This window comes from Pristiophorus japonicus, unplaced genomic scaffold, assembly GCF_044704955.1.
Source record: "Pristiophorus japonicus isolate sPriJap1 unplaced genomic scaffold, sPriJap1.hap1 HAP1_SCAFFOLD_207, whole genome shotgun sequence".
Taxonomy (NCBI): Eukaryota; Metazoa; Chordata; class Chondrichthyes; family Pristiophoridae; genus Pristiophorus; species Pristiophorus japonicus.
In genome coordinates, this window is record NW_027251767.1 from 781447 (window position 1) to 795038 (window position 13592).

Here is a 13592-nt window from a genome sequence, read left to right on the forward strand (position 1 = left end):
TCTTTCTGGCGAATTGCTCTGAGCCAAAAGCAGAGTGGAGAATGCAGGCATCGATCGCTCTACCTCTCACATGCTAAGCGAGCGCTCTACCATTTGAGCTAATTCCCCAGTAGCTTCTTGCAGGTTGCCCTCATTTGCTTCACAGTCGCCTTTTCGCACTCGTCTCCAAGCTGCTCCACGACCATCAGAGAACTGGCCCACTCCTCGTATCCAATCGACATTGCGGAGCAGCAGCGAGCGAGCAACAGCAGGACGCGAAGCCACAGTAATGAAGAAAGAAGCCGAGAAGAGCACGAGACCGTGGAAGGGAAGCGAGGTGACCGGAAAGTAGCGGCCGCCCTGTGTGTGAGGGAGCAGCCGACAGCGCTGTCTGACTGATGGCCAACTTGTTTTGCCTGAAAGGGAGTGCTGAGTGCTTTGAAGTGTTGCTGCTCTGCAGTTTGTTGAATGTACTACAATGTATCCCATATTGTACCGAATTGTACTTGAACTGAAAAGCAAGGATATGTATCGAACGGAACTGCCGTCAGCACCCAAATGTAGTGTATGGGATTGCTGACCGCAGTTAAATGTACTGAACTGCTTTTGAATGGACTGTACAAATTTTTATATGCAAATTTTGAAATTTAAAAAAACTCTGTGCTGGGTAGCAGACACAAATGCTCAAGCATAACAGCTGTGTGAAGGTGGATGCAGAGTGCATTCAGGTTTGAGACGAGAAAAGTGGTGTCCTGCTCCTTCGTGGCAACATGATGCACCATAAAGTGATGAGAACTGGTTTGAGCGAATTGCTGCTTAATCCAAAAGTACACTAGCTCCTTCGAACCAGAATTGAACCAGCGACAGAAGGATGACTTTACTGAGTATTCCACTACAGTCCTCCGCTCTACCAACTGAGCTATCAAAGGGAAGCGCCAAAGATTTTTCTGTGCGATGATTGTTTTCCGTGAGCATGTTGACGCATCTGGACTCGTGGCGTGGCCTGTGCGTCTTCAGTACCAGCCCATGCTGCAGCGCGGTGGGACTGTGAACCGCCAGCGACTCTTTACAGCCTGGAAAATGCGTGTGACTAACAATCACAAGAGTGTAGCTTTGACTTCTTATCAGGCTCGCAGATTTTTTGCAAGCTGCGCATTCTGAATTTAAAGACCTTGCAAGCTGCCCGACTTGGTCGTGCTGCCTGGCCGCTTGCATGGCAAGTGCCTTCTTCGCGCAGCAGGCAGCATATCAGTCTGCTCAATCGAAGGTCCTGAGTCAAATGCTCAGAAAAGCAATCAATGCTCGCAAGTCGTTCTTTTGGCTTCTCTCGCCTCATATATCCATCTTTGCAAAAATCAAGACGTCTTGCTTATGACATGGCAGAAAAAGGTTTGCTGTGCTTTGACCCATCTGGCGTGAACTCAGTGACACGTGAGACCACATTTCTTTCTGGAGAATTGCTCTGAGCCAAAAGCAGAGTGGAGAATGCAGGCATCGATCACTCTACCTCTCACATGCTAAGCGAGCGCTCTACCATTTGAGCTAATTCCCCAATAGCTTCTTGCAGGTTTCCCTCATTTGCTTCTCAGTTGCCTTTTCGCACTCGTCTCCAAGCTGCTCCACGACCATCAGAGAACTGGCCCACTCCTTGTATCCAATCGACATTGCGGAGCAGCAGCGAGCGAGCAACAGCAGGACGCGAAGCCACAGTAACGAAGAAAGAAGCCGAGAAGAGCACGAGACCATGGAAGGGAAGCGAGGTGACCGGAAAGTAGCGGCCGCCCTGTGTGTGACAAAGCAGGCAACAGCGCTGTCTGACTGATAGCCAACTTGTTTTGCCTGAAAGGGAGTGCTGAGTGCTTTGAAGTGTTGCTGCTCTGCAGTTTGTTGAATGTACTACAATGTATCCCATATTGTACCGAATTGTACTTGAACTGAAAAGCAAGGAAATGTATCGAACGGAACTGCCGTCAGCACCCAAATGTAGTGTATGGGATTGCTGACTGCAGCTAAATGTACTGAACTGCTTTTGAATGGACTGTACAAATTTTTATATGCAAATTTTGAAATTTAAAAAAACTCTGTGCTGGTGAGCAGACACAAATGCTCAAGCATAACAGCTGTGTGAAGGTGGATGCAGAGTGCATTCAGGTTTGAGACGAGAAAAGTGTTGTCCTGCTCCTTCGTGGCAACATGATGCACCATAAAGTGATGAGAACTGGTTTGAGCGAATTGCTGCTTAATCCAAAAGTACACTAGCTCCTTCGAGCCAGAATTGAACCAGCGATCGAAGGATGACTTTGCTGAGTATTCCACTACAGTTCTCCGCTCTACCAACTGAGCTATCGAAGGGAAGCGCCAAAGATTTTTCTGTGCGATGATTGTTTTCCGTGAGCATGTTGACGCATCTGGACTCGTGGCGTGGCCTGTGCGTCTTCAGTACCAGCCCATGCTGCAGCGCGGTGGGACTGTCAACCGCCAGCTACTCTTTACAGCCTGGAAAACGCGTGTGACTAACAATCACAAGAGTGTAGCTTTGACTTCTTATCAGGCTCGCAGATTTTTTGCAAGCTGCGCATTCTGAATTTAAAGACCTTGCAAGCTGCCCGACTTGGTCGTGCTGCCTGGCCGCTTGCATGGCAAGTGCCTTCTTCGCGCAGCAGGCAGCATATCAGTCTGCTCAATCGAAGGTCCTGAGTCAAATGCTCAGAAAAGCAATCAATGCTCGCAAGTCGTTCTTTTGGCTTCTCTCGCCTCATATATCCATCTTTGCAAAAATCAAGACGTCTTGCTTATGACATGGCAGAAAAAGGTTTGCTGTGCTTTGACCCATCTGGCGTGAACTCAGTGACACGTGAGACCACATTTCTTTCTGGAGAATTGCTCTGAGCCAAAAGCAGAGTGAAGAATGCAGGCATTGATCCCCCTATCACTCACATGCTAAGCGAGCGCTCTACCATTTGAGCTAATTCCCCAGTAGCTTCTTGCAGGTTGCCCTCATTTGCTTCACAGTCGCCTTTTCGCACTCGTCTCCAAGCTGCTCCACGACCATCAGAGAACTGGCCCACTCCTTGTATCCAATCGACATTGCGGAGCAGCAGCGAGCGAGCAACAGCAGGACGCGAAGCCACAGTAACGAAGAAAGAAGCCGAGAAGAGCACGAGACCGTGGAAGGGAAGCGAGGTGACCGGAAAGTAGCGGCCGCCCTGTGTGTGACAAAGCAGGCGACAGCGCTGTCTGACTGATAGCCAACTTGTTTTGCCTGAAAGGGAGTGCTGAGTGCTTTGAAGTGTTGCTGCTCTGCAGTTTGTTGAATGTACTACAATGTATCCCATATTGTACCGAATTGTACTTGAACTGAAAAGCAAGGAAATGTATCGAACGGAACTGCCGTCAGCACCCAAATGTAGTGTATGGGATTGCTGACCGCAGCTAAATGTACTGAACTGCTTTTGAATGGACTGTACAAATTTTTATATGCAAATTTTGAAATTTAAAAAAACTCTGTGCTGGTGAGCAGACACAAATGCTCAAGCATAACAGCTGTGTGAAGGTGGATGCAGAGTGCATTCAGGTTTGAGACGAGAAAAGTGGTGTCCTGCTCCTTCGTGGCAACATGATGCACCATAAAGTGATGAGAACTGGTTTGAGCGAATTGCTGCTTAATCCAAAAGTACACTAGCTTCTTCGAGCCAGAATTGAACCAGCGACCGAAGGATGACTTTGCTGAGTATTCCACTACAGTCCTCCGCTCTACCAACTGAGCTATCGAAGGGAAGCGCCAAAGATTTTTCTGTGCGATGATTGTTTTCCGTGAGCATGTTGACGCATCTGGACTCGTGGCGTGGCCTGTGCGTCTTCAGTACCAGCCCATGCTGCAGCGCGGTGGGACTGTCAACCGCCAGCTACTCTTTACAGCCTGGAAAACGCGTGTGACTAACAATCACAAGAGTGTAGCTTTGACTTCTTATCAGGCTCGCAGATTTTTTGCAAGCTGCGCATTCTGAATTTAAAGACCTTGCAAGCTGCCCGACTTGGTCGTGCTGCCTGGCCGCTTGCATGGCAAGTGCCTTCTTCGCGCAGCAGGCAGCATATCAGTCTGCTCAATCGAAGGTCCTGAGTCAAATGCTCAGAAAAGCAATCAATGCTCGCAAGTCGTTCTTTTGGCTTCTCTCGCCTCATATATCCATCTTTGCAAAAATCAAGACGTCTTGCTTATGACATGGCAGAAAAAGGTTTGCTGTGCTTTGACCCATCTGGCGTGAACTCAGTGACACGTGAGACCACATTTCTTTCTGGAGAATTGCTCTGAGCCAAAAGCAGAGTGGAGAATGCAGGCATCAATCCCCCTACCTCTCGCATGCTAAGCGAGCGCTCTACCATTTGAGCTAATTCCCCAGTAGCTTCTTGCATGTTTCCCTCATTTGCTTCTCAGTCGCATTTTCGCACTCGTCTCCAAGCTGCTCCACGACCATCAGAGAACTGGCCCACTGCTTGTATCCAATCGACATTGCGGAGCAGCAGCGAGCGAGCAACAGCAGGACGCGAAGCCACAGTAACGAAGAAAGAAGCCGAGAAGAGCACGAGACCGTGGAAGGGAAGCGAGGTGACCGGAAAGTAGCGGCCGCCCTGTGTGTGAGGGAGCAGGCGACAGCGCTGTCTGACTGATAGCCAACTTGTTTTGCCTGAAAGGGAGTGCTGAGTGCTTTGAAGTGTTGCTGCTCTGCAGTTTGTTGAATGTACTACAATGTATCCCATATTGTACCGAATTGTACTTGAACTGAAAAGCAAGGATATGTATCGAACGGAACTGCCGTCAGCACCCAAATGTAGTGTATGGGATTGCTGACCGCAGCTAAATGTACTGAACTGCTTTTGAATGGACTGTACAAATTTTTATATGCAAATTTTGAAATTTAAAAAAACTCTGTGCTGGTGAGCAGACACAAATGCTCAAGCATAACAGCTGTGTGAAGGTGGATGCAGAGTGCATTCAGGTTTGAGACGAGAAAAGTGGTGTCCTGCTCCTTCGTGGCAACATGATGCACCATAAAGTGATGAGAACTGGTTTGAGCGAATTGCTGCTTAATCCAAAAGCACACTAACTCCTCGAGCCAGAATTGAACCAGCGACCTAAGGATGACTTTGCTGAGTATTCCACTACAATCCTCCGCTCTACCAACTGAGCTATCGAAGGGAAGCGCCAAAGATTTTTCTGTGCGATGATTGTTTTCCGTGAGCATGTTGACGCATCTGGACTCATGGCGTGGCCTTTGCGTCTTCAGTACCAGCCCATGCTGCAGCGCGGTGGGACTGTGAACCGCCAGCGACTCTTTACAGCCTGGAAAACGCGTGTGACTAACAATCACAAGAGTGTAGCTTTGACTTCTTATCAGGCTCGCAGATTTTTTGCAAGCTGCGCATTCTGAATTTAAAGACCTTGCAAGCTGCCCGACTTGGTCGTGCTGCCTGGCCGCTTGCATGGCAAGTGCCTTCTTCGCGCAGCAGGCAGCATATCAGTCTGCTCAATCGAAGGTCCTGAGTCAAATGCTCAGAAAAGCAATCAATGCTCGCAAGTCGTTCTTTTGGCTTCTCTCGCCTCATATATCCATCTTTGCAAAAATCAAGACGTCTTGCTTATGACATGGCAGAAAAAGGTTTGCTGTGCTTTGACCCATCTGGCGTGAACTCAGTGACACGTGAAACCACATTTCTTTCTGGCGAATTGCTCTGAGCCAAAAGCAGAGTGGAGAATGCAGGCATCGATCGCTCTACCTCTCACATGCTAAGCGAGCGCTCTACCATTTGAACTAATTCCCCAGTAGCTTCTTGCAGGTTGCCCTCATTTGCTTCTCAGTTGCCTTTTCGCACTCGTCTCCAAGCTGCTCCACGACCATCAGAGAACTGGCCCACTGCTTGTATCCAATCGACATTGCGGAGCAGCAGCGAGCGAGCAACAGCAGGACGCGAAGCCACAGTAACGAAGAAAGAAGCCGAGAAGAGCACGAGACCGTGGAAGGGAAGCGAGGTGACCGGAAAGTAGCGGCCGCCCTGTGTGTGAGGGAGCAGGCGACAGCGCTGTCTGACTGATAGCCAACTTGTTTTGCCTGAAAGGGAGTGCTGAGTGCTTTGAAGTGTTGCTGCTCTGCAGTTTGTTGAATGTACTACAATGTATCCCATATTGTACCGAATTGTACTTGAACTGAAAAGCAAGGATATGTATCGAACGGAACTGCCGTCAGCACCCAAATGTAGTGTATGGGATTGCTGACCGCAGCTAAATGTACTGAACTGCTTTTGAATGGACTGTACAAATTTTTATATGCAAATTTTGAAATTTAAAAAAACTCTGTGCTGGTGAGCAGACACAAATGCTCAAGCATAACAGCTGTGTGAAGGTGGATGCAGAGTGCATTCAGGTTTGAGACGAGAAAAGTGGTGTCCTGCTCCTTCGTGGCAACATGATGCACCATAAAGTGATGAGAACTGGTTTGAGCGAATTGCTGCTTAATCCAAAAGCACACTAACTCCTCGAGCCAGAATTGAACCAGCGACCTAAGGATGACTTTGCTGAGTATTCCACTACAATCCTCCGCTCTACCAACTGAGCTATCGAAGGGAAGCGCCAAAGATTTTTCTGTGCGATGATTGTTTTCCGTGAGCATGTTGACGCATCTGGACTCATGGCGTGGCCTTTGCGTCTTCAGTACCAGCCCATGCTGCAGCGCGGTGGGACTGTGAACCGCCAGCGACTCTTTACAGCCTGGAAAACGCGTGTGACTAACAATCACAAGAGTGTAGCTTTGACTTCTTATCAGGCTCGCAGATTTTTTGCAAGCTGCGCATTCTGAATTTAAAGACCTTGCAAGCTGCCCGACTTGGTCGTGCTGCCTGGCCGCTTGCATGGCAAGTGCCTTCTTCGCGCAGCAGGCAGCATATCAGTCTGCTCAATCGAAGGTCCTGAGTCAAATGCTCAGAAAAGCAATCAATGCTCGCAAGTCGTTCTTTTGGCTTCTCTCGCCTCATATATCCATCTTTGCAAAAATCAAGACGTCTTGCTTATGACATGGCAGAAAAAGGTTTGCTGTGCTTTGACCCATCTGGCGTGAACTCAGTGACACGTGAAACCACATTTCTTTCTGGCGAATTGCTCTGAGCCAAAAGCAGAGTGGAGAATGCAGGCATCGATCGCTCTACCTCTCACATGCTAAGCGAGCGCTCTACCATTTGAACTAATTCCCCAGTAGCTTCTTGCAGGTTGCCCTCATTTGCTTCACAGTCGCCTTTTCGCACTCGTCTCCAAGCTGCTCCACGACCATCAGAGAACTGGCCCACTCCTCGTATCCAATCGACATTGCGGAGCAGCAGCGAGCGAGCAACAGCAGGACGCGAAGCCACAGTAATGAAGAAAGAAGCCGAGAAGAGCACGAGACCGTGGAAGGGAAGCGAGGTGACCGGAAAGTAGCGGCCGCCCTGTGTGTGAGGGAGCAGCCGACAGCGCTGTCTGACTGATGGCCAACTTGTTTTGCCTGAAAGGGAGTGCTGAGTGCTTTGAAGTGTTGCTGCTCTGCAGTTTGTTGAATGTACTACAATGTATCCCATATTGTACCGAATTGTACTTGAACTGAAAAGCAAGGATATGTATCGAACGGAACTGCCGTCAGCACCCAAATGTAGTGTATGGGATTGCTGACCGCAGCTAAATGTACTGAACTGCTTTTGAATGGACTGTACAAATTTTTATATGCAAATTTTGAAATTTAAAAAAACTCTGTGCTGGTGAGCAGACACAAATGCTCAAGCATAACAGCTGTGTGAAGGTGGATGCAGAGTGCATTCAGGTTTGAGACGAGAAAAGTGGTGTCCTGCTCCTTCGTGGCAACATGATGCACCATAAAGTGATGAGAACTGGTTTGAGCGAATTGCTGCTTAATCCAAAAGTACACTAGCTCCTTCGAACCAGAATTGAACCAGCGACCGAAGGATGACTTTACTGAGTATTCCACTACAGTCCTCCGCTCTACCAACTGAGCTATCCAAGGGAAGCGCCAAAGATTTTTCTGTGCGATGATTGTTTTCCGTGAGCATGTTGACGCATCTGGACTCGTGGCGTGGCCTGTGCGTCTTCAGTACCAGCCCATGCTGCAGCGCGGTGGGACTGTGAACCGCCAGCGACTCTTTACAGCCTGGAAAATGCGTGTGACTAACAATCACAAGAGTGTAGCTTTGACTTCTTATCAGGCTCGCACATTTTTTGCAAGCTGCGCATTCTGAATTTAAAGACCTTGCAAGCTGCCCGACTTGGTCGTGCTGCCTGGCCGCTTGCATGGCAAGTGCCTTCTTCGCGCAGCAGGCAGCATATCAGTCTGCTCAATCGAAGGTCCTGAGTCAAATGCTCAGAAAAGCAATCAATGCTCGCAAGTCGTTCTTTTGGCTTCTCTCGCCTCATATATCCATCTTTGCAAAAATCAAGACGTCTTGCTTATGACATGGCAGAAAAAGGTTTGCTGTGCTTTGACCCATCTGGCGTGAACTCAGTGACACGTGAGACCACATTTCTTTCTGGAGAATTGCTCTGAGCCAAAAGCAGAGTGGAGAATGCAGGCATCGATCACTCTACCTCTCACATGCTAAGCGAGCGCTCTACCATTTGAGCTAATTCCCCAATAGCTTCTTGCAGGTTGCCCTCATTTGCTTCTCAGTTGCCTTTTCGCACTCGTCTCCTAGCTGCTCCACGACCATCAGAGAACTGGCCCACTCCTTGTATCCAATCGACATTGCGGAGCAGCAGCGAGCGAGCAACAGCAGGACGCGAAGCCACAGTAACGAAGAAAGAAGCCGAGAAGAGCACGAGACCATGGAAGGGAAGCGAGGTGACCGGAAAGTAGCGGCCGCCCTGTGTGTGACAAAGCAGGCAACAGCGCTGTCTGACTGATAGCCAACTTGTTTTGCCTGAAAGGGAGTGCTGAGTGCTTTGAAGTGTTGCTGCTCTGCAGTTTGTTGAATGTACTACAATGTATCCCATATTGTACCGAATTGTACTTGAACTGAAAAGCAAGGAAATGTATCGAACGGAACTGCCGTCAGCACCCAAATGTAGTGTATGGGATTGCTGACCGCAGCTAAATGTACTGAACTGCTTTTGAATGGACTGTACAAATTTTTATATGCAAATTTTGAAATTTAAAAAAACTCTGTGCTGGTGAGCAGACACAAATGCTCAAGCATAACAGCTGTGTGAAGGTGGATGCAGAGTGCATTCAGGTTTGAGACGAGAAAAGTGTTGTCCTGCTCCTTCGTGGCAACATGATGCACCATAAAGTGATGAGAACTGGTTTGAGCGAATTGCTGCTTAATCCAAAAGTACACTAGCTCCTTCGAGCCGGAATTGAACCAGCGACCTAAGGATGACTTTGCTGAGTATTCCACTACAGTCCTCCTCTCTACCAACTGAGCTATCGAAGGGAAGCGCCAAAGATTTTTCTGTGCGATGATTGTTTTCCGTGAGCATGTTGACGCATCTGGACTCGTGGCGTGGCCTGTGCATCTTCAGTACCAGCCCATGCTGCAGCGCGGTGGGACTGTCAACCGCCAGCTGCTCTTTACAGCCTGGAAAACGCGTGTGACTAACAATCACAAGAGTGTAGCTTTGACTTCTTATCAGGCTCGCAGATTTTTTGCAAGCTGCGCATTCTGAATTTATAGACCTTGCAAGCTGCCCGACTTGGTCGTGCTGCCTGGCCGCTTGCATGGCAAGTGCCTTCTTCGCGCAGCAGGCAGCATATCAGTCTGCTCAATCGAAGGTCCTGAGTCAAATGCTCAGAAAAGCAATCAATGCTCGCAAGTCATTCTTTTGGCTTCTCTCGCCTCATATATCCATCTTTGCAAAAATCAAGACGTCTTGCTTATGACATGGCAGAAAAAGGTTTGCTGTGCTTTGACCCATCTGGCGTGAACTCAGTGACACGTGAGACCACATTTCTTTCTGGAGAATTGCTCTGAGCCAAAAGCAGAGTGGAGAATGCAGGCATCGATCCCCCTACCTCTCACATGCTATGCGAGCGCTCTACCATTTGAGCTAATTCCCCAGTAGCTTCTTGCAGGTTTCCCTCATTTGCTTCTCAGTTGCCTTTTCGCACTCGTCTCCAAGCTGCTCCACGACCATCAGAGAACTGGCCCACTCCTTGTATCCAATCGACATTGCGGAGCAGCAGCGAGCGAGCAACAGCAGGACGCGAAGCCACAGTAACGAAGAAAGAAGCCGAGAAGAGCACGAGACCGTGGAAGGGAAGCGAGGTGACCGGAAAGTAGCGGCCGCCCTGTGTGTGAGGGAGCAGGCGACAGCGCTGTCTGACTGATAGCCAACTTGTTTTGCCTGAAAGGGAGTGCTGAGTGCTTTGAAGTGTTGCTGCTCTGCAGTTTGTTGAATGTACTACAATGTATCCCATATTGTACCGAATTGTACTTGAACTGAAAAGCAAGGAAATGTATCGAACGGAACTGCCGTCAGCACCCAAATGTAGTGTATGGGATTGCTGACCGCAGCTCAATGTACTGAACTGCTTTTGAATGGACTGTACAAATTTTTATATGCAAATTTTGAAATTTAAAAAAACTCTGTGCTGGTGAGCAGACACAAATGCTCAAGCATAACAGCTGTGTGAAGGTGGATGCAGAGTGCATTCAGGTTTGAGACGAGAAAAGTGGTGTCCTGCTCCTTCGTGGCAACATGATGCACCATAAAGTGATGAGAACTGGTTTGAGCGAATTGCTGCTTAATCCAAAAGTACACTAGCTCCTTCGAGCCAGAATTGAACCAGCGACCGAAGGATGACTTTGCTGAGTATTCCACTACAGTCCTCCGCTCTACCAACTGAGCTATCGAAGGGAAGCGCCAAAGATTTTTCTGTGCGATGATTGTTTTCCGTGAGCATGTTGACGCATCTGGACTCGTGGCGTGGCCTGTGCGTCTTCAGTACCAGCCCATGCTGCAGCGCGGTGGGACTGTCAACCGCCAGCTACTCTTTACAGCCTGGAAAACGCGTGTGACTAACAATCACAAGAGTGTAGCTTTGACTTCTTATCAGGCTCGCAGACTTTTTGCAAGCTGCGCATTCTGAATTTAAAGACCTTGCAAGCTGCCCGACTTGGTCGTGCTGCCTGGCCGCTTGCATGGCAAGTGCCTTCTTCGCGCAGCAGGCAGCATATCAGTCTGCTCAATCGAAGGTCCTGAGTCAAATGCTCAGAAAAGCAATCAATGCTCGCAAGTCGTTCTTTTGGCTTCTCTCGCCTCATATATCCATCTTTGCAAAAATCAAGACGTCTTGCTTATGACATGGCAGAAAAAGGTTTGCTGTGCTTTGACCCATCTGGCGTGAACTCAGTGACACGTGAGACCACATTTCTTTCTGGAGAATTGCTCTGAGCCAAAAGCAGAGTGGAGAATGCAGGCATCGACCCCCCTACCTCTCACATGCTAAGCAATCGCTCTACCATTTGAGCTAATTCCCCAGTACCTTCTTGCAGGTTTCCCTCATTTGCTTCTCAGTTGCCTTTTCGCACTCGTCTCCAAGCTGCTCCACGACCATCAGAGAACTGGCCCACTCCTTGTATCCAATCGACATTGCGGAGCAGCAGCGAGCGAGCAACAGCAGGACGCGAAGCCACAGTAACGAAGAAAGAAGCCGAGAAGAGCACGAGACCGTGGAAGGGAAGCGAGGTGACCGGAAAGTAGCGGCCGCCCTGTGTGTGAGGGAACAGGCGACAGCGCTGTCTGACTGATAGCCAACTTGTTTTGCCTGAAAGGGAGTGCTGAGTGCTTTGAAGTGTTGCTGCTCTGCAGTTTGTTGAATGTACTACAATGTATCCCATATTGTACTGAATTGTACTTGAACTGAAAAGCAAGGAAATGTATCGAACGGAACTGCCGTCAGCACCCAAATGTAGTGTATGGGATTGCTGACCGCAGCTAAATGTACTGAACTGCTTTTGAATGGACTGTACAAATTTTTATATGCAAATTTTGAAATTTAAAAAAACTCTGTGCTGGTGAGCAGACACAAATGCTCAAGCATAACAGCTGTGTGAAGGTGGATGCAGAGTGCATTCAGGTTTGAGACGAGAAAAGTGGTGTCCTGCTCCTTCGTGGCAACATGATGCACCATAAAGTGATGAGAACTGGTTTGAGCGAATTGCTGCTTAATCCAAAAGTACACTAGCTCCTTCGAGCCAGAATTGAACCAGCGACCGAAGGATGACTTTGCTGAGTATTCCACTACAGTCCTCCGCTCTACCAACTGAGCTATCGAAGGGAAGCGCCAAAGATTTTTCTGTGCGATGATTGTTTTCCGTGAGCATGTTGACGCATCTGGACTCGTGGCGTGGCCTGTGCATCTTCAGTACCAGCCCATGCTGCAGCGCGGTGGGACTGTCAACCGCCAGCTGCTCTTTACAGCCTGGAAAACGCGTGTGACTAACAATCACAAGAGTGTAGCTTTGACTTCTTATCAGGCTCGCAGATTTTTTGCAAGCTGCGCATTCTGAATTTAAAGACCTTGCAAGCTGCCCGACTTGGTCGTGCTGCCTGGCCGCTTGCATGGCAAGTGCCTTCTTCGCGCAGCAGGCAGCATATCAGTCTGCTCAATCGAAGGTCCTGAGTCAAATGCTCAGAAAAGCAATCAATGCTCGCAAGTCATTCTTTTGGCTTCTCTCGCCTCATATATCCATCTTTGCAAAAATCAAGACGTCTTGCTTATGACATGGCAGAAAAAGGTTTGCTGTGCTTTGACCCATCTGGCGTGAACTCAGTGACACGTGAGACCACATTTCTTTCTGGAGAATTGCTCTGAGCCAAAAGCAGAGTGGAGAATGCAGGCATCGATCCCCCTACCTCTCACATGCTATGCGAGCGCTCTACCATTTGAGCTAATTCCCCAGTAGCTTCTTGCAGGTTTCCCTCATTTGCTTCTCAGTTGCCTTTTCGCACTCGTCTCCAAGCTGCTCCACGACCATCAGAGAACTGGCCCACTCCTTGTATCCAATCGACATTGCGGAGCAGCAGCGAGCGAGCAACAGCAGGACGCGAAGCCACAGTAACGAAGAAAGAAGCCGAGAAGAGCACGAGACCGTGGAAGGGAAGCGAGGTGACCGGAAAGTAGCGGCCGCCCTGTGTGTGAGGGAGCAGGCGACAGCGCTGTCTGACTGATAGCCAACTTGTTTTGCCTGAAAGGGAGTGCTGAGTGCTTTGAAGTGTTGCTGCTCTGCAGTTTGTTGAATGTACTACAATGTATCCCATATTGTACCGAATTGTACTTGAACTGAAAAGCAAGGAAATGTATCGAACGGAACTGCCGTCAGCACCCAAATGTAGTGTATGGGATTGCTGACCGCAGCTAAATGTACTGAACTGCTTTTGAATGGACTGTACAAATTTTTATATGCAAATTTTGAAATTTAAAAAAACTCTGTGCTGGTGAGCAGACACAAATGCTCAAGCATAACAGCTGTGTGAAGGTGGATGCAGAGTGCATTCAGGTTTGAGACGAGAAAAGTGGCGTCCTGCTCCTTCGTGGCAACATGATGCACCATAAAGTGATGAGAACTGGTTTGAGCGA

At 48.7% G+C, this 13592-nt stretch overlaps 9 non-coding genes across 9 annotated transcripts; all 9 read right to left on the reverse strand.

Annotated features, from left to right (window-relative positions):
• Nucleotides 1–816: 816 nt before the first annotated feature.
• trnay-gua (transfer RNA tyrosine (anticodon GUA)) lies at nucleotides 817–908 on the reverse strand. The gene is given in 2 exon segments: nucleotides 817–852; nucleotides 872–908. It is a non-coding gene; the product is annotated as a tRNA-Tyr (tRNA).
• A 1331-nt stretch (nucleotides 909–2239) lies between these two features.
• On the reverse strand, nucleotides 2240–2331 carry trnay-gua (transfer RNA tyrosine (anticodon GUA)). Its single transcript is given in 2 exon segments — nucleotides 2240–2275; nucleotides 2295–2331. It is a non-coding gene; the product is annotated as a tRNA-Tyr (tRNA).
• A 1331-nt stretch (nucleotides 2332–3662) lies between these two features.
• Nucleotides 3663–3754, reverse strand: trnay-gua (transfer RNA tyrosine (anticodon GUA)). The gene is given in 2 exon segments: nucleotides 3663–3698; nucleotides 3718–3754. It is a non-coding gene; the product is annotated as a tRNA-Tyr (tRNA).
• A 1330-nt stretch (nucleotides 3755–5084) lies between these two features.
• Nucleotides 5085–5178, reverse strand: trnay-gua (transfer RNA tyrosine (anticodon GUA)). The gene is given in 2 exon segments: nucleotides 5085–5120; nucleotides 5140–5178. It is a non-coding gene; the product is annotated as a tRNA-Tyr (tRNA).
• A 1328-nt stretch (nucleotides 5179–6506) lies between these two features.
• On the reverse strand, nucleotides 6507–6600 carry trnay-gua (transfer RNA tyrosine (anticodon GUA)). Its single transcript is given in 2 exon segments — nucleotides 6507–6542; nucleotides 6562–6600. It is a non-coding gene; the product is annotated as a tRNA-Tyr (tRNA).
• A 1329-nt stretch (nucleotides 6601–7929) lies between these two features.
• Nucleotides 7930–8021, reverse strand: trnay-gua (transfer RNA tyrosine (anticodon GUA)). Its single transcript is given in 2 exon segments — nucleotides 7930–7965; nucleotides 7985–8021. It is a non-coding gene; the product is annotated as a tRNA-Tyr (tRNA).
• Nucleotides 8022–9352: 1331 nt separating this feature from the next.
• trnay-gua (transfer RNA tyrosine (anticodon GUA)) lies at nucleotides 9353–9444 on the reverse strand. The gene is given in 2 exon segments: nucleotides 9353–9388; nucleotides 9408–9444. It is a non-coding gene; the product is annotated as a tRNA-Tyr (tRNA).
• A 1331-nt stretch (nucleotides 9445–10775) lies between these two features.
• trnay-gua (transfer RNA tyrosine (anticodon GUA)) lies at nucleotides 10776–10867 on the reverse strand. The gene is given in 2 exon segments: nucleotides 10776–10811; nucleotides 10831–10867. It is a non-coding gene; the product is annotated as a tRNA-Tyr (tRNA).
• A 1331-nt stretch (nucleotides 10868–12198) lies between these two features.
• Nucleotides 12199–12290, reverse strand: trnay-gua (transfer RNA tyrosine (anticodon GUA)). The gene is given in 2 exon segments: nucleotides 12199–12234; nucleotides 12254–12290. It is a non-coding gene; the product is annotated as a tRNA-Tyr (tRNA).
• Nucleotides 12291–13592: the final 1302 nt, after the last annotated feature.